At 36.1% G+C, this 20935-nt stretch overlaps 1 long non-coding RNA gene across 1 annotated transcript in view; it reads left to right on the forward strand.

The window, feature by feature from the left end:
- The window catches only part of LOC130684286 (uncharacterized), a 193659-nt gene that overhangs the window by 104652 nt on the left and 68072 nt on the right, over positions 1 to 20935 (forward strand). The window contains exon 3 of the long non-coding RNA XR_008998494.1: positions 2713 to 2801. This is a non-coding gene — a long non-coding RNA (uncharacterized LOC130684286). The remainder of the gene's footprint in view (positions 1 to 2712; positions 2802 to 20935) is intronic.

Raw genomic sequence — 20935 nt, forward strand, 5'->3', positions numbered from 1 at the left:
GAATAGAAATGAATCATGTTATTTTACTAAACTTACCTTTAACATCCTATCTTAACTATATATTTGTGTAGTCGTCCTTTAACTTGTGGATATCATGGGCAATGTATAAAAAAGACTTATTGAAATTCATTTATGCAACATTTATTTTCAATACTACAAGTATTTATTGCTTGCCTACTATACAGAGGATATAAAGTTGGGAATTATTCCCTTGGGAAGAAATTTGAGTGATGCTGCATTTGTATTTTTCATTCAGCTAAGGTAGTTGTTATAAAATATCTTGCATATATTTGGTGAAATTCAGGCCATAGATAGCCTTTTGCTTACATTTTTTTGGATAGTGAAATGAGATTATTAGCCAACTCTTTAAATAATATGATCTATGATGATTTTTAAATAAGATGCTATAATTTCCATTCAGGCTGTTTAAAATTCATATTGAGTAAAAAATGGACATTTAAAAAAAATTTCCAGAAGATTATGGCTTGGTAATTGATTCAGCATGATTTAAATAAAGAGCTTAACAGTAAGATAATGTAGCCAGAACATATTTTCAAGAGGTGAGTTACATTTATCAATCAAGTGAAAAATATGTTTAAGGACTAGAATACATGTCAATCCATGTGATTCTTTGCCTTCAGTCAATGGGAGGCAAATCTGGTTATGTTTGAACATATTTTATCAGCTTTGTTCCCATAGTTTATATTTAAACTCAAAGCTGCTACTTTGATTTATGAGTTCTAGGCTTGAGGTTCATCTGGCCCTCTTCTAGAACATTCTCCTGTGCACTATTAATGTCTCTGTCTCACAAACTAAGTCTTATTTCTTATGTTACTAAGAAGACCTTATTTCTTAGGAAACAAAAAGGGAGCATGACATACTTCTGGGCAATATTTAATGTGGGCTGGTGTGATAGGGAATTTTTATTGATTTCTGGGTAGAAGAGGGACATGCTCACCTTGTGTTAGAGAAAGTTACTGGGAAATGATGGTCTTTGACCCTTCAAGTTGCCCACCTATCTAAGAACCTGCTGAGCATTATTACAGATCATAAATTGGGCTTGGGTTTTCCCAAGCTGGCTGCAGAGACTTGTCTGGTCTTCCAGCAAACAGCCACAGCCCACCGAGAATGTGTGTTTACACAGACCTTTTCCATGGTTTACTTCTGAAAATTGGTTCAGCCACATAGGAATCTAGTTAGACTCTTGGAATTACAATCTTGGACTGGCATGTAACCCAGACATTTTTTACAGGACTTGAAAATCAGATTGGAACTTAAAAATAAGGGAAGATTTGTGAGGGTTCTAATCTAAACCTCTTCAGGTCCACTTGAAATCTACCTTTTAAAGCATGGGTCCCTTCATTGAATCATCCATTTTTACTAGATGTAACTAGGAAGCAAAATTTTAGTGAGACACAGTGAAAGATAATTTTTTTAGTCCTTGTGCAGCTCACTTGGAAGGTAAAGGTGTGAAAAATTCCCTGTGTATGATCCCCTATTAAACTGGACATATTCCATCCAGCTGTTTAGGAGGATAGATTTTTGTAGCATAAATGAATCAAGGTCACTACTATAAGTTTAAAGTTGATAGAGAAACTCTATTTTTAGGAATATTCTAGCTCTTATATATGCATTTCTCAGTGCAAGAAGGGAATAATTAAGATTGATGGTTTATTGTTTGAAAATACATTATTTTTCTTGTTAAGTAACCAGAGTTACTAAAAGAAAGAGAAAGCTTACCCATAGTAGAAAGCTAGCAAAAAAAACTTGCTATGCAATGAAGAACTTACCTTTTCTAGTTCTAATTCAGTAGCTCAAAGAAGATCATTGCCATAAAGAAGTATTTACCAATTTTAAAAGGTCTTGGCCCATCATAGCTAGTGTTAGATTTGGAATATAGCTTTTGTTGCCAAGGTGACAAACACTTATAAATATAACACATCTTCTAATGTGCTTTTAACTTGGTATTTTTATGGCTTTTAAATCAGATACCATTAGCAAATATATTAGGTAATTTAGCTGAAAGACCATTTTCCTCTAACACTTTTTGTTACATTTCCCCAGGAATTTCAGTAAATGTCTGTTGTGACATTCTGCTCCTGCTAGGCTTCCAATGTAAGGGGATACATAAAGTACAGCTGGTGAAGATTAACATATATTACCTTGCCTTTTTTGTATTGATCACCAAAAAATATATAAAAGAGAGTTGAATTTGTACTCTCCTTGAAGAGCAATCATTGCCCCTATTGTTATTTGGGGTTGTACACCCCCTCCCCCAAATAACAATCAGGCTTTAAGATTCAATGTACAGAGATAAGGGTTTTTTGGGACCGCATAATAACTGTACATTAACACTTCCCAAAACCTCCACCCAAAATGCTTTCCCATAGATACCACAAAAAGAAGACTATGGGGAAAATAATTACAATAGACCATCTGGAGCCCTAGTATTTTCACAAGTCTCAGGTTATTGTTCCAAACAATAAACCCAATAGCCCAGGCAGAGAAGGAATTAGCTCTAAACGTATTCTCTGGATTTTCTGGATTTTCAAAAGAAGGCTGTGAGGTGGACATATTTGTAACAGCAAAGATAAAATCAGATGAGACATTTAAACCCAAATTTACATTTATTGTTACCTCATCAGAAATTCTTCTTAGACGATTATCCATTAATTCATTTATTCTTTTTCCTTTCCTTCATTTAACCAACAGGCATTTAAGAAAGATCAAACATGTTCCAAGCACTGGAGATACAGAGATTAGCAAGTCTCGGCCCTCAAGAAGAATATACCATGTAAGAGGTAGGCAAATAAATGAAAGATTATGAAACACTGAGAAATGCTAAGGTAGAAAGTGCACACAAGGAAGGGGTGAGGGATGAGTCCCTAAATAGGAAAAACTCTTTGCAAATTACTTTTAGAGAATCAAGATGGAAAAGACGACTATATATTTTACTTAAGCAGGAAAAATCTTGACAGTTAATGTGTTATGTAGCAAATCCAGAATTGCTATTTCCTTACTGTGTGATCGTAAGTGCCCCTCTGGGCTTCTTTACTCCTATGTAATGTAGATGACTGTCCTTGCTGCCTACATAGCTCATAGAAGACTATAGAAGAAACAATGGAATATGGATGGCATAGCTGTTTGAATTCTTTGGAAAAGTAAGATGCTATGTAAACAAATAGCATCCTTATTATTGTAAGCAGTAGCATTTTGGATAATTACCATATAATGCTGCACCTTTGTGTGTGTGTGTGTGTGTGGTTTGTTTCTTCATAGAAAGGTAAGTAATGTTGAGTTTCTCTAATAACTTTGAAAGTAATTTTAATCCAGCAGACAAAACATAATAATCTTTAGAGTAAGTTAAATCCCTTTGTATTTGAGTGGATTCTGTTATTTATCAAGGTCTTAGGCAACTTTACCACAATTATGAAAGCAGTGCCCAGCAAGCCCAGCTCTCTCAGCAAGTATCTGAAAGACACTATTGTGGACAGGCCAGAGGCTTCTTTACAACAATATGTGTGTGTGTGTGTGTGTGTGTGTGTGTGTGTGTGTGTGTGTGTGGTGGTGGTGGTGGGGAGCCTGGGGCTTGCCAGAAAAGAGCTGGGAACAAGCTGGGGAACAAGCTGAGACCGGCTAGCATACCTGAGGCAGCTGTTGCGCTGTGGCGCCTGGATTCCTCTCTCAGACTCCAGGCTGGCTGCCCTCCTCTTCCTCTTCCTCCTTTTCATAGTCTAACTCTGTCTTTCTTCCTCCTCCCGGTGACTTGGTGAGAGATTCCCATGCCCCGAGACTGTGCCCCAGACCTGCTGTGAGACATTCCCAGACCATCTGGCTGGTGGAAGTGCCCACACAGGTTGGGGCATGAAGTCTTACAGAAAAATGACCCTCAACACTCTTATCTGTTTCATCTTTCCTTTTACCTGTTCATTCACTCTCTCTCTCTCTCTCTCTCTCTCTCTCTCTCTCTCTCTCTCTCTCTCTCTTGCTCTTTCTCTTGCTAGCTCTCTTACTCTCTTCCTATATTTACCTTGATTTTTTTGTGGGAGACAAGCCATGAATTTCATGGCAACCAGGGAAAGTGACAGTTCAAGGCAGATCTGCTCTTAGGTCCTGGAACTTGCCTCAGGCTATCTCAGCAAGGCACTGTCTATCATCCTGACCTGGGATTTGCCAAGGCAGTCCAGCTGTTCATTAATAAAAGCAGCAGCCTATATTAAGGAGCCTGTATTAATTTCCCATCTCCTCCAAGAAGCAGTGATGCTCAGAATACTTCCTCTAGGAGATGTCAAAGACAGTGAGGTTACATAATAAAATGCTAAATATCTGCAAAGATTAAAAAACTATTCAAGAAATCTCACTTTTCAATTTAATTTGGTCTCTCATGGTTTAAGGTAGTTTCCCTAGGCTGCCAGTGGAATTGGGCAGAGCTATTATAGCCAACCAGGATGAATTTTCCTAGGGAAACTGCCAGTGCTCAACCAGCATGGGAAAGGCAAAGAACCTTAGATCTCTGGAGGCCCCCGGGCCCTTGTCAAGGGTGAAAGGTATGTATCACCAATGGACAGGCCAGTAATACTAATCCTAAGAGATGGTCTCTGGTTACATTTCATGGACTTGGGACCCACTGACAGAAAAGAGCAATTACTTCTAGTCATATATTTTTTTAATTTGACAAAGATCCCCATCATGGTGGATTAGGTACATTTAATATCTCAATTAATAAGCCTTCTACAATAGTAACATGTCAACTTTAGTTCAAAAAATCCACTCCAGTTGATAGTCATCCAGGAAATGTCTTTCATGCCTACATATTAAATTTAATCTGCCACCCTTGTTTTATAAGACTTCGTATTTATCTCCTGAAGAAAAGATGCTTATTTTATCATTCCGACTTAACAGCTTGCTTTGCAAGGCTGATAGGTAGGAGTTTAGAAGATATTCATTGAATGCCTATTTTATATATTTACAAAAGAGGTAGATTTAAGGGAGGTACCCAAAAGCAATATGTTTTTTTGTCTCATTGTTATCCTATTGGTCTTCCTTTCATTCAGCAGATTTATCTGTCATGAAGAATTTAAGTTTCATATTTTCCTCTGTCAGTTGTGAAAAGGCCTGTCAGTTGGGGCTTATACTACAGTTTGCCAAAAGGCCTATAGTACACAATGACAATACAATCTTATATTTGTGCTCCCGGTCTCCAGATAATCCCCCACTTTCCTTCTCTATAGCCCAGTTATGATCAGGCTTAAGTTGCATATTCCATTTTTAGCCAGAGTTTGCTGATAAATGCTATCAGCAAGACTGAAATGAAATACAGAGGTTTAGCTCTTATTACCAGTGTAGAAAATGCCTTGGGAGTTGTGTGTGTGTGATACTGAGACAATAGTTGCATAAAACCATTTAATTCATGTAAACTAAATAAAAGAATGTTAGTGGTATTGGCTTTTATCTGTTGAATGTTCTGAGGTCCTTTATTTGTGCACTTGAAAATACAGACTTTTGATTAACATTTTAGGAGATGTGCCAGAGATGCTGGGCCATTTCCTATAGTATTCCCATTGGGGATGTAATTTTGAAAGAAAATTGTGTGAAGTCTTAACATTATTTATTGATACCCTCAAAACAAGACAGTTTGTTTTTGCCATTTTTATTCTGAGTTCACAAGTACCCCTAACCTGAGAAAGATTTACATTTCACACATCCATAAAGCTACCACATTCTCATTAAATGGAAACCATATAAATAATTGGAGGCTGCAAACCATTCTTTTCATAACCTGCTGGGTCTGCAGCAAAATGCTGAAACTTTAGAAAAATGCATCATTGCTTCAGCAAGGAAAGGGAAGGGTTAATCATTATTCCTAGAACTCTGGAGTGCAACAAAAACTTGCAGCCTGACACCAAAATAACATCACAATGAGAAGTGAAATTACTTCTAAGGTTAAATTGCTTCATTTGAAAATTGTAGTGATATGGAGAACAATTATGTCACTTAAACTTTCACAATTTTGTTTTTATTAATCAACTATAAAACTGTCATGTGATTTAAATGCAATTATTTAATAAGGGCATTTGTAATTGTCCAACATAATCAATTATGCTTCAGTCAGGTTCTTCTCTCAGACTGTATTTTTGTTAGCATCTGAGTCATTCTTATGGTAACATATACTTTTTGAAAAAGCCAAATATAATCATTGTTTTCCAGAAAAGTTCTTTCCCTGCCTCTAATTGCAAAGCATTTCACCCACTGCAAACTGAGTCTCAGAATTTTTTTTCCCCTGGTCTTAGAAACTAAATGTCTACTCAAAGCATAAGAAGGAAAAACACACTGCTACTAAATAATAGGGAGACTGAAAGTTGGTCCTTCGAGTCATGATAGTGTTGTCAAGTATGTTTTCCAAGCTGAGACAGGAGCCAGGCTGAAAGACATGGTGTGGTGCTTGCGAGTTACCCAGCAGGAGCCATTACAATGTTGGTACCACAAGTCCTCGATCATGGCTTTGATTTTCTAAGAGGGAGGAGAGATTAATCATGGGCTGAGTCTAGGCGTGCTCAGGCCTCCCAGAGGCTGTAGAATTTTAGTTGCTGTGTTGTGCAATTTGTGAGCTATTTGGTCCACTTTGAACTGCCTAGAAAGCTATGTTTTTCCTTCCATATTTCAACTGAAGTCTCTGCTAATGCCTTAACCCTGTGTTTTGCCTTGTTCATCCCCATCTGTGTGCCCACTGGCTTGACCAAGATTCTTTTCATGGTCAGCCTCTCTTTCTCTCCATCCATTTTCTCTTCTGGAGACAGAGACTCCCCTACCTTACACTGACTCCTCTTTTATATTTTCTGTTTCTCTAATGCTTCTCACCACTTCATGGAAGATATCAGCCTTCTTCCTCTCTCTGCTGTGCACACTGCCTTAAAAGCAGATGCTCCTACTTAACATTTCCTCATTTCAGATAACTCTTTAAGAGAACGACTGAGTCCTGCCAGTGACTATACCATGTTTAGCTTCACCCTCATAGATTCAGCAAACACTGGATTAGGGATCCCAACAAAGGCTTTACCATGTAGGAGCCATTGAATTTGTTGTTTAAAAACTCAAATCTTGTGGTATCACTTCCCAGCTTAAAACCAGTCCATGGTGTTCCATTACCTTAGGGTAAAAGTCAAAAGGTTTTGTGTGCTCTGACCCATATCATTCTGTTTTTTCTTACACCTTCTTTCCCTTGACCCTTTGTTGCAGCAGACCTTCTATCTAAAATGACCGCTTTCTGTTCCAGTCCACAACCTGTATACCTACTGCTGCCTCTGCTATGATGTTCCCACATCCACCTCAGCCCAAGCCCCATAGCCTTTACCATGCTCTTTGTCATTCCTTTTTCCCCTTTTAGACTAAGCACACTACTTCACAGAAACCAACACAATACCCTGAACCAAGAACCTATAACCCCTGATTATAGGATGATGGACTATTCCTTCAAACTATTTATTACACTTATAATATTACATTTATTTATACAATTATTTAATTACTGTCCCACGTCAACGGCTTCTCCTTGACAATATAGACTCTGCTTTAGCTTTTCCTGGTATCTCTGCATTTAGCAGGCACTCAGTTTATTTCTGTTGAATGAATTAATAACTCTTCGAGGTTTGTGAAAGTTTTGTATCAGAAAATAAGGAAAGCAACTTTCCTAAACCTGGGCCAAGCAGTAATGTTTTGAGAGCACCCTCATGATGTATGTTTATGGAGAAATGTACAATGACAAATTAAAAACAGCCTAAGCATCAATGGGAGAACAGATAAGTAAATTGTGCTATGTTCATAACACATAATACTATGTAGCAGTTAAAATTAATGAATTAGTGCTGTATGTGTCCTCAATCCTCAAAACACATACATCAAGAAAATAGGCATAATAAAAAATATGTTTTAGTTTATTTGCCTGGAGTCCATGAAAAAGTATTCAGAAACAACAGTGATAACACAAATAAATAACAAGACTGGGGATGAAATTTAGAAAATATGTGAAGATGAGGCCTTCAAAATTTTCTCCTTCTTTTCCATGCCATTCCCAAGCCAGATTACAATAAAAGGAACATAACCAATCCATGTTCTTTATTTGGCCACATCTCTACTGTTTACTTTCTGAGATAGCCTTTTAATTACACTTGGGAAGAAACATATCTCCAAAGGGTAAAGATTAGAGAATCATGACCAATTATAAATGGAAAAAGTAAAAGGAAATAGATTAGAGAATAGTAACAATATAGAAGAAAATCAATAATATGCAAAAATATTGACTTTCATTCCCCTTTTGAAATAATCTATGGGACTAAGTTAAAAAAAATAAAAAGAAGACCTCGGAAGTCCAGTAGAAAGTTGAAAATTAAGTGAAATAGATAAGAATTCTCCAAGATTTAGCTCTCAACTCTAGACTGGGAGATACTAGACACAGAAGTAACTCATGTGTTATGGCCTCTCCCATAATGTAAGCTGCCTCTCTCTCTCTCTTTTCTTGCGGAGTTGGAAAGTTTTAGAAGAACTCTTTGCCAAAATATTTCCCTTACTTTGCCTTCAGATCCATTTTCCTTATTAACTTTGAGTCACTGCATTGAAGAACATTCTTAAACCCACAGAATTTTAAGATGACGGAAAGACCTTACTTTTTTTAGATTAGTTTAGAAGCTTGGAGCATTAAGGTAACTTTCAAGGCCACCCAGCTCTCATACAGCAGACCCCATGACTCCTCATTCCTGGCCCATTATTCTTTCCAACATGTTACATTGCAGTGTTGCATCTGGGGACCATCATACTAAACCTGCATCAGTTGTTAGTGTTATGGCTTGCATTTGTCTGGCTAGGCAGTCACCCAGCTGGTACCTGAGAGATAAAGACAAAGGTAAAATCAGATGAAGAGTGCTATATACATACAATGAAGTATTATTATTCAGCCTTTAAAGGAAAGCATGAAATTCTGACACATGATACAACATGGATGATCCTTAAAGACATCATGTGAAGTGGAATAAGCCAGATACAAAATATTGTATGATTCCGTAATATGAGGTAACTAAAGTAATCAAATTCATAGAGACAGAAAGTAGAATTGTGGTTGCCAGAGGCTGGGAGAAGAGAGAAATGGGCAGTTGTTTAATAATTACAGAGTTTCAGTTTGAAAGATAAAGTTTAGAGGTGGATGGTGTTGATGGTTGCACAATAATGTTTATGTTCTTAATGCCATTGAATTGTATACTTGAAAATAGTTACAATAGATTTTAACTTATGTGCATTTTACCACAATTTTTAAAAATGAAAGAAAAATCAAGTGAAAAATCATGAATTATGGATTTCAGGCCTAAGAAGGCAAGTGTGGTGAGAATTCTAGGCATCCATCCAGAAAGTACTATGAAAGTATTAGGTGCTCAAGTCAGATGGGGAGTGGAAAGGGGAAAAGAGAGGAAAAGAGAAAGACCTATTATCTAGGTCAGAACTATTTAATAGAACTTTCTATCTTAGTAGGAATGTCCCATATCTGAGTGCCCAGTGTGGTAACCAGTAGCCACTAACCATGTTTGAGCACTTGACATATTTAGAGCAACTGAGGAACTGAATTTTTTATTTGATTTTAAATTAATTTGAATTTAAATAGCACAGGCCTAGATCTTCTACTGGTGATTTCACTTCAGATTACTTGTATTTCTGCTTCTTTTGGCTTACTTTCTATAAATTCAAGTACCACTCACTTGTTCACTCATTCACCATTAGCAAATACAGTGCATCTCCTGTGTGCCAGACTTTTGCTAGGAGTCTAGAGAGAGCAAGAGGAATTCCCAATACTGCTGTCTGTAGTATAAATAAGTGTACTCACCATCCACCAATGTGGTTATATGTCCTGAGGTGAAAGATGTTCATATCCTGAAGTGCAACCCAGCACTTCTATACCCTAGAGAAACTATCATATGTGTTCAAGGAGACATGTACAGTTAAGAATCATAAAAGGCCTAAAAACCAATGAAAGACCAGATAAATCAGAGTATGTTAAAAAATATATAATATAGTAGTTAAAATTAATGAAGGAGTGTTATATATACCTGTGTGACTAAACCCCCAAAAGACATTAGTTAGCAAAAAAGAAAAATTCAATTGCAGAAGCATACACATAGGATATCATTTTTAAAAACCTTTTTTTAAAACTTGCAAAATTATTGTTTATGGATATGTACATATGTAGTAAATGTAAAAATGTGTAAATAGGAGACACTGCACATTCAGGGTGGTAAATACTACTGGCAAGAGAATGAACAGGATTGGTGAAGGTACACAGAGATCATCCATCTATCTGTAACATTCTGTTTATTAAAACATATTTGAAGCAAATAAGACAAAGCTGGAAGGTGTGTCCACTGGTGTTCATTATATTATTAAGTATATTTTTGTGAATACTTAAAATATTTTATAATAAAATGGATGCTAACAAATAGTCCTGTTGTTAAAAGAAGCCCTCAGATTAATGGGGCACTGTAAGTACAAAAAAACTTTTTCACAGCGTGTTAAAGGTAATAATAGGGCATGTATGAAGTAGGAGGGCAAACACAGAGGAAGGTAGAACTAACTCTGTCTCAGAGAGTCAAGAAGACCTCACTAGGTGATTGCACTTGAGTTCATTCTCTGACAGTATGTAGATGTTTACGCAGGAGAAAAAGAAAAAAGGATATTTATTTGAGGCTGAGAAGACAGTTAGTACAAAGGTCAAGGTACAAAAAAGAGTTTGATGCTTTCAAAAAATAGCAAGAAAATTTGGCCTCACTGAAGCCTAGAATTGTCCGGGTAAATGTGGGGTGACAAGGTTGGTAAACTGGGATTGACTCGGCCTGGCTCTGTCGCCCAAGGTACGGCAGCAGTGTGTGTGGGGGCAGTGGTGAGGGGGCAGTGTTGGAGTTGGAAGATGGTAGAATTGAACAGGAAGAGACTTGAACCGGGGAGACTCCTTAGGAAGCTCTCATAACTGTTCAAGTGATAGGTGGTGAGAGGCTTAACTGTGGCAACAGCAATGAAGACAAGGAAGAAGACAGTTGGGGGGATGTCATGGGCAGAATCTGCAGGACTGGTTTAATGAGTGAAGAAATTAAATAGATCCCAAAACAAAAAATGAGGTCCCCATCTTGGACAAGCTTGGCTGATGGCATTGACCTAGAAGGCAATACAGGAGAAGGAGAAGAAGCAAAGTTTCCCCAACTTGGGAGTGACAAGGAGGAGAGGTGAGAAGATTAGAGTTTGATTTGGAATGTGTTGAATTTGAAAAATGTAGAACATTTCTAGAAAGGAGATATGGGAATGAGCAGCAGAGATAATTGGAATGAATGACACAGGCAAGGGACATCCTGTAAAATGAGAAAAGAAAATGGTACTATAAAGCTCAGAAGTTGGATCATCACACTTTAGACACACTAAGCTATTCCCCCCAGAGAATAGTCATGTATTAGCAGGAGAATCTGAAGACCTCTAATTCAACAGCAATAAAGAGGACCAAACAATGGGATCATGCTCCAGGGATTGGCATCTAGGCTTTGCAAACTAATGTAATAATGAAGGTACCATCTTTGTAGTTAAACAGACCGGCATTTAATGTATTCAGTGCATTTAAACATTAAACATGTTCTGTTCCACACTTACCCAGGTGAAAATTTGGGCACGCCCTCAAATTTCCCTGAGCCTCATTTCCTCATCTGAAATGGGAATGATAATACCTGCCCAGAGAGATAACTATAAGCCAAAAACCTGTAATAGAGACACAAAAAATAAAGAGAAAATAATCCAACCATAACACTAAAGAAAATCATCACTCACAGGGGAAGAGAGCAATAGAATAAGGACCAGAGAAGAATGATAAAAACTATCAGAAAATGTTTAACAAAATGGCAATAAGTATATATCTGTCAATAATTACTTACAATGTGAATGGACTATATGCTCCAATCAAAGGACATAGGGTGGCTGCATGGATAAAAAAATCAAACAAGACTCATCAATGTGCTGCCTATAGGAGACTCACTTCAGACCTAAAGACACACATAGACTGAAAATGAAGGGATGGAAAAAGAGATTCCATGCAAATATAAATGTGGGGGGGTGGGGAGCTGGAGTAGCAGTACTTGTATCCAGCAAAACAGACTTTAAAACAGACTGTAAAAAGAGACAAAGGACATTATATAATGATTAAGGGCTCAGTCCAGGAAGGAGATATATCAGTTGTGAATATCTATGCATACAACAGAGGAACACTTAAATACATGGAGCAAATATTAACAGAAATGAAGGGAAAATTTGACAGTAATACAATAAGAGTAGGGAACTTTAACACCCCACTTATATCAATGGATATATCATCCAGACAGAAAATCATAAGAAAACAATGTCTTTGAGTAACACATTAGACCAAGTAGACCTAATATATACATAACATGACATTGAAAAACAGCAGAATACTCATTCTTTTCAAGTGCACATGGAACATTTTCCAAAATGTGTCACATTTTAAGCCACAAAACAAGTCTTAATAAATTTAAGGAGATTGAAATCATACCAACCATCTTTTCTGACCACAACAGTGTGAAACTGAAAATCAATTACAGGAAAAACACTTTTTTAAAAACATAAACACGTGGAGGCTAAATAACATGCAACTGAACAACCAATAGGTCAACAAAGACATTAATAAGGAACTCAAAAATACTTGGGGGATAATGAAAATAGAAACATAACAATACAAAAACTTTGGGATGCAGCAAAAGCAGTACCAAGTAAGAAGTTTTAGCATCACAGGCCTACTTCAAGAAATGAGAAAAAAAAACTCAAATAAAAAATCTAGCCCTACACCTAAGGGAAACAGAAAAAAGAATAAGCAAAGCCCAAAGTTAGTAGAAGGAAGGAAACAATAAACATCAGAGCAGAAATAAATGAAATAGAGATACAATATTACAAAGGATCAATGAAACTAAGAGCTGGTTCTTTGAAAAGATAAAATTGATAAACCTTTAGATAGACTCATCAAGAAAAAAAGAGAAAACTCTCAAATAAATAAAATCAGAAATGAAAGAGAAATTACAACTCACACCACTGAAATACAAACAATTACAAGAGATTATTAGAAAAAATTATATGTTAACAAATTGGACAACCTAGCCAAAATGGATAAACTCCTAGAAACATGAAATCTCCCAAGACTGAACCAGGAAGAAATAGGAAATCTGAAAAGACAAGTTACTAGTAATGAAATTGAAGCAATAATCAAAAAACTCTCAAGAAATAAAAGTCTAGTACCAGAAGGCTTCCTAAGAATTCTACCAAACATTTAAAGAGTTAATACCAATCTTTCTGAAGAGCAAAGAAAGCTTATAAATTCATTCTATGGGGCTAACATCACCTTGACACTAAAACCACTACAAAAAAAGAAAATTACATATCAATATCCCTGGTAAACAGAGATGAAGATATCCTCAACAAAATATTAGCAAACCAAATTAAAAGATTAAAAGGATCACCATGATGGGATTTAGTCTAGAGTTGCAAGGATGATTCAATATCTGAAAATCAACCAACGTGATACACCACATTAACAAAAGGAAGAATAAAAACCATATAGTCATCTCAATAGATGCTGAAAAAGCATTTGACAAAATTCAGCATCCATTCATGGTAAAAACTCCCAATGAAGTGGGTATAGAAGGAACATACTTCAACATAATGAAGGTCATATATGACAAACTCACAGCTTACCTCATTCTTAATGGCAAAAAGCTGGAAGCTTTTCTTTTAAGATCAGGAACAAGACAAGGATGCCACTCTTACCACTTTTATTCAACATAGTACTGGAAGTCCTAGCCACAACAATCAGGCAAGAAAAGTCATCTGAATTGCTAAGGAGGAACTAAATATTTACTATTTTCAGATGACATGATACTATATATAGAAAACCCTAAAGACTCCACCACAAAACTATTAGAATTAATAAATGAACTCTTTAAACTCAAAGGATACAAAATCAATATACAGATATTTGTTGTATTTCTGAATACAAATTATGAACTATCAGAAAGAGAAATTGAGAAAATAGTCCAACTTATAATTGCATCAAAAACAATAAAATAACTACAAATAAATTTAACCAAGGAGATGAAAACTATAAGATATTGATGAAATAAATTGAAGAAGACACAAATAAATGGAAAACTATTCCTTGCTCATGGATAGGGAGAATTAATATGTTAAAATGGCCATACTGCTCAAAGCAATATACAGATTCAATGCAATCTCTAAGAAAATATCAATGGCACTTTACCATGAACTAGAGAAAATAATTCTAAAATTTGCATGGAACCACAAAAAACTACGAGTAGCCAAAGCAATCTCAAGAATGAAGAAGAAAGATGGGTGTATCATGCCCCCTGATTTCAAACTATACTGCAAAGCTACATTAACCAAAACAGTATGATACTGGCACAAGAACAGATACATAGACCCAGGGAACAGAATAAAGAGCCCAGAAAGAAACCCATGCCTATATGGCCAAGTAATATATGACAAAGGAGGTAAGAATATACAATGGGGAAAAGGCAGTCTCTTCAATAAATGGTGTTGGGAAAACTGGACAGCTGCATGCAAAAGACAGAAACTGGATCATTGTCTTACAACAAATACAAAAATTAACTCAACATGGATTAAAGATTTAAATTAAGACCTAAAACCATAAAACTCCAAGAAGAAAACATAGGCAGTAAATTCTTAAACATTAGCATTAGTAACTTCTTCTGCATATGTCTCCCCAGGCAAGGGAAACAAAATAAAAAATGAACACGTGGGACTACGTTGAGCTAAAAAGCTTACGAAACCATCAACAAAATGAAAAGGCAGCCTACTATATGAGAGAATATATTTGCTAATGATATATCTGATAATGGACTTATATCCATAATATATAAAGATATTATACAAACAAATATAAAAAATGATCCAATTAAAAATGGGTAGAGGACCTGAATAGAGATTTTTCCAAAGAACACATACAGATGGTCAACAGATACATGAAAAGATGCTCCACATCACTAATCATCAGGGAAATGCAAATCAAAACCACAATGAGATATCACCTCATACCAGCCATAAAAAATAGCAGCAAGACAAGAAATAACAAATGTTGGTGAGCATGTGGAGAAATGGGAATCCTGGTACACTGCTGGTGGGATTGCATTTTGGTGCAGCTACTATGGAAAGTAGTATGGAGGCATCTCAAAAAACTAAATATAGAAATACCATATGCCCCAGCAATTCCACTTCTGGGAATTTACCTAAATAAAACAAAATCACTAATCCAAAAGAGATACATGCACTCCTATATTTACTGCGTCATTATTTACAATAGCCAAGATATGGAAACAACCTAAATGTCCCTCAATTAGATGAGTGGATAAGGAAGATGTGGTACACATACACAATGGAATATTACTCAGCCATAAAAAAGAATGGACTCTTGCATTTTGCAACATGGATTGGCCTAGAGGGTATTATGCTAAGTGAAATAAGTCACATAGAGAAAGATGAATGCCATATGATTTCACTTATAGGTGGAATCTAAAAATCAAAACAAATAAAAGTGAAATAGAATCATAAATACAGAGAATGGACTGGGGGTTACCATAGGGGAGGATTATGGGGATGGGAGAAGTAGGTGAAAGAAAAAAACTGAGAAAGTAAAAAATAATAATAATAATAACAATAAAACCCTCCCTTGTGGACTGTGGTGAGGGCAGAGTATAATAATGTTATACTTTGCTATATGTTGATATAGGTAATATTATTATGTTGGTAAAAGTAAATATGCATACAAATATAGAATACTGCATAACTGTAATGATGTTAGGTAAATCACTTATTTCTAGTATAAAACTTAAAAGACTAAAAAGCATTAAAAATAGCTATAACTAAAATATATGTTAAAAGATGCACATTAAAAAGATATGTAAATTGTGACAACAGTAACAAAAAATGTGTGTCAGGGGAGAAGTTAAAGTGGGATTTTGTATGCAACCAAACTTAAATTATCAGCTTAAAATAGACTGTTATAACTGTAAGAATTTTATGTAAGCTCCAAGATAAAAATACACACACACACACACACACACACACACACACACACACACACACACACCTGTTGATCATACATAACAGGAAAAGAGAAAGCAATCAAAGCATATCAATACAAAAAAATTAGCAAAATACAAAGGGATGCAGCAAAAGTAGAAAAGACAGACAAGAAAATTTCAAGACTAGAAAGTAACTAACAAAATGGCAAAAGTATATCTTTCCCTATCAATAATTACTTTAAATGTAAATGGCTTTAGTGAAAAGACATAGAGTGGCTGAATGGAAAAAAATGACACCCAAACATACATTGTCTATAAGAAACTCACTTTAGATTTTAAGGACACACATATGCTAAATGTTTCAGGGATGGAAAAATACATTCCATACAAATGGTAATCAAAAGAACAGGGGTAGCTATAATTAAGTCAGACAAAATAGACTTTAAGTCAAAAACTGTCACAAAAGACAAAGAAGGACATTAAATAATGAAAAAAGGGTCAATTTTCCAGAATATATAACAATTATATTGATATATATAACAATTATATAATTTTTATATTATATACTGTTTATTTTTTATGTATAAAATAAACTCCCAACATAAGAGTACCTAACTATATAAAGCAAACATTAATAGAACTAAAGGGAGAGATAGCAATACAATAATGGTAGGACATTTCCATAGTCCACTTTCAAAATTAGATAGTACATACAAACAGAAAATCAATAAGGAAACAGAAGATTTGAAAACACTATAGACCAAATGGACCTTACATTCAGAACATTCCATCCAACAATAGCAGAATACACATTCTTCCCAGGCACACACAGAACTTTCTCTAAAATAGATGACATGTTAGGTCACAAAACAAGTCTTAACAAATTTAAGAAGATAGAAATCATACCAAGTATCTTTTGTGACCACAGTGGAATGAAACTAGAAATCAATAGCAGAAGGAAAACTGGAAAATTCACAGAAATGCGGAAATTTAAACATATACTCTTGAAAAACCATTGGGTCAAAGAAGAAATAAAAAATAAATTTAGAAAATACCTGAGACAAAGGGAAACAAAACACAATGTGCCAAACTTATGGGGTGCTGCAAAAGCAATACAGGAAAGTAATAGAGGGAAAAAAAGTGGGTAGAGGCAAGTTGATTGAAGCAAACACCTACATTAAAAAAAAAAGGATGATTTCAAATAAACAACCTAACTTTACACCTCAAGGAGCTATAGAAAGAACAAACTAAGCCCAAAGTTAGCAAAAGGAAGGAAATAAAAGTGATTAGAGAAGAAATAAACAAAATGGAAAAACAACAGAAAAAGTGTAGTTTTTTTTAAAGCTAAACAAAATTGGCAAACCCTTAGCTAATCCAAGAAAAAAGAGAGAATTAAGTAAATAAAATAAAAAATGGAAGAAAAGAGTATAACTTATGCCACAGAAGTAAAAAAGGATAATGAAAGAGTACTATGAAAAATTATATACCAACAAACTGGGTATATACAACAATAAAATTTGGTGATTCCTGTAAACATAACAACCTACCAGGACCAAAGCCCGTAGAAAACATTATATTCAATGGTGAAAAACTGAAAGCTTTTTCTCTGAGATTAGGAACAAAGGAGGCAAGGATGCCCATTCTGACCACTTCTATTTGACGGAGTTCTAGAAGTCCTAACCAGAGTAATTAGGCAAGAAAAATAAACAAAAGTCATCTAAAATGGAAAAGAAGAAGTAAAATTGTGCCTTTTTGCAAATGACATGATCTTATATAGAAAATCCTAAAACACTCCATTAAAAACAAACTCTTAGAACTAATAAAGGAATTCAGTAAAGATGCAGGATACAAAATCAACATAAAAAATAAGTTGTGTTTCTATACATTAACAATGAACTATCTATCTGAAAAGGAGATCAAGAAAACTATGCCATTAATAATAGTTCCAAAAACAAAATATTTAAGAATAAATTTAAGTAAGTGAAAGACTTATATCCTGAAAAGTACAAAACATTGATGAAAGAAATTAAGACACAAATAAATGAAAAGATGGTATTTGTTCATCGATTGGAAGACTTAATATTGTTAAAATGTCCATATTACCCATATGATCTACAGATTCAATGCAATCCCTATCAAAATCCCAGTGACATTTTTTCAAAGAAAGAAAACAATTCTAAAATTCATATGGAACCACAAGAGACTTCAAATAGCCAAAGCAATCTTGAGAAAGCAGAACAAAGTTGGAGGCATCATATGTCCTGATTTCAAAACATATTACAAAGCTACAGTAATCAAAATGATATGGTACTGGCATAAAAACATAAATTTAGATAAATGGAATAGAATAGAGGGTCCAGAAATAAATCCATGCATATATGGTCAACTGATTTTTGACAAGGGATCCAAAAATACAAAATGAGAAAAGGGTAATCTTTTCAACAAATGATGTTGGGATAATTAAATAACCACATGCAAAAGAATGAAATTGGAGCCTTCTATTAAATCATACATAAAAATCAACTCAAAATGGATTAAAGACTTAAATGTAAGACCTAGAACTGCAAAACTACTAGAAGAAAAGATAGGGGGAAAGCTTTATGCCATTGGTTGTGGTAATGATTTTATGCATATGACACTGAAGTCACAGACAGCAAAAATAAAAATAAACAAGTGGGACAACATTAAACTAAAAACATTCCGCATAGCAAAGGAAATTGTCAGTAGTGTAAAAAGGCAATCTATAGAATGGGAGAAATTATTTGAAAACCATATATCTGATAAGAAAGAGGTTAATCTTCAAATATGTAAGAAAATCTTACAACCCTGTTAAAAATATCTAATAACCTGATTTAAAAATGGGCTGAGGACTTGAAAGAGTATTTTTCCAAAGAATATATGTACGTAGACAACAGGAATATGAAAAAATGCTTCAGATCACTAACTGCCAGGGAAATGCAAATCAATACCATAATGAGATATCACCTCCCACTTCTCCAGATGACTATTACATTTTAAAAAGGACAAGTGTTGGCAAGGATGTAGAGAAATAAAAACTTTTGCATACATTATTAGGAATTCAAAATGGTGCAGCCATTATGGAAAACAGTACACTGGTCCCTCAAAAAATTAAAAAATAGATGACTGTAACTGCACAGGTATCCCCCTTTTGATGAAGTCTCTCAGACTTCTCATTAGCAAAGAGATGTGTGCACGTCCCTTAATCATGACCCAGAGTGTGGAAATTAGACTAGATAATTAGAGATTAAAGAAAATGGGAGTTTGCAAACCAAGATAAAGCAAACTAAAGAGACACTGGACTCTTAGTTTCCCCCTTAAGGCCATAGGTAAATTCTTCATTTATTTATCCTTGAAATATTTTGCAAGGACTTAGACCCCCACCCCCCAGATGAGCCAACTGCTGACCACAAGCATACGGATCTCAGACTATGTGGAGCCAAAACACTGTTGACTAAGATTCTTTAAATAATCGTCACCTCACCACTGACCAGTTGAAGAATGGGCACAATCTGAGCACAACAACCTGCAATGTTTTCCTTAATTTTGTCTTTAAAAACCATTGCTTAAGAAGTAAATCTTGGAGGTGCTCAAGATTGCAGCATGAGTAGGGCGGCGGAAATCTCCTCCCAAAACCATATATATTTTTGAAAATACAGCAAATACAACTATTTCTAAAAGAGACACCAGAAGATACAGTACAACAGCCAGGATACATCTACGTCTGCAAGAACTCAGCATCTCACGGAAAGGGTAAGACATAAAGCCATGACCCGGTGGGACTGAGCACTCCCCCCACCCCAGCTCACCCGCAGAAGGAAAGGACTCAGAATGGGGAGGGAGTGGAAGCACAGGACTGCTAAATAACCAGCCCTAGTGATCTAAACCAGGAGCACAGACACACATCGCATGGTTTACTTGATATTAGAGAAACGGAAAAGTAAAATCTGAGACAGAGACTGCAGACAGGTCCCCACAGCTGGCTCCCCTGGGAAAAAAGAAAAGCCGGAGCTTTAAAAGTCTTAAAGGGACAAGGGTTTAACAGGTGGACAAAATCTTCCCATCATGCTCAGCCCAGCAGGCTGGGAATCTTGCAGAACTTAAGGCGCCCTAAACCCTGGGTGGCAATGCAGCTTCGAAGCCCCTCACGGTGATAAGCAGCTTGCCATTCATTTCTCCCCTGTGACACTGCAAGCAAACTGGCTGACTTGCCATTGCTGCAGACCAGCTGGGGAGCAGCCCTGCCCACAGCAGTCACACAGAGTCTTCTCCCAGCGCACAGCTAACCGGGACAGACCCAGAGGCTGCTGCCAGGATGCAGCTGCCTGGCTACAGGCAGAGGAAACTGGCGCAAGGTCCAGAAGGCACGAAGGGGTGCTGTTCTTGCAGGAGAACACACCCGGCACATCTGTGACCCTTTGCAGTGCCCTAGGCTATCCCGAGAGCTGATCTGCCCATGGCAGCTGAGGGAATTAACCCAGACACTGCTCCCTGTGTGTGGGTAACCAGCACAGGCAGCGGAGAAGGGCAAGACAACCAGCAAGCAGGAAGGGACTTTGTTCCCCCAGTTGACACATGCAACACCTGCCAGCAATCACTTCTATTGCCATGAAAATGCAGAAGAATCTGGTCCAGTCAAAAATCACTCAAACAACCCCAGAACAGGGCCTGGAGAGATAGATATAACCAATCTTCCTGAAAAATAATTCAAAATAAAAGTTATAACCATGCTGATGGACTGCAGAGAAATATGCAAGAGCTAAGGGATGAAGTATGAAGGG

This window comes from Manis pentadactyla, chromosome 7 (assembly GCF_030020395.1).
Source record: "Manis pentadactyla isolate mManPen7 chromosome 7, mManPen7.hap1, whole genome shotgun sequence".
NCBI classification, from domain to species: Eukaryota; Metazoa; Chordata; class Mammalia; order Pholidota; family Manidae; genus Manis; species Manis pentadactyla.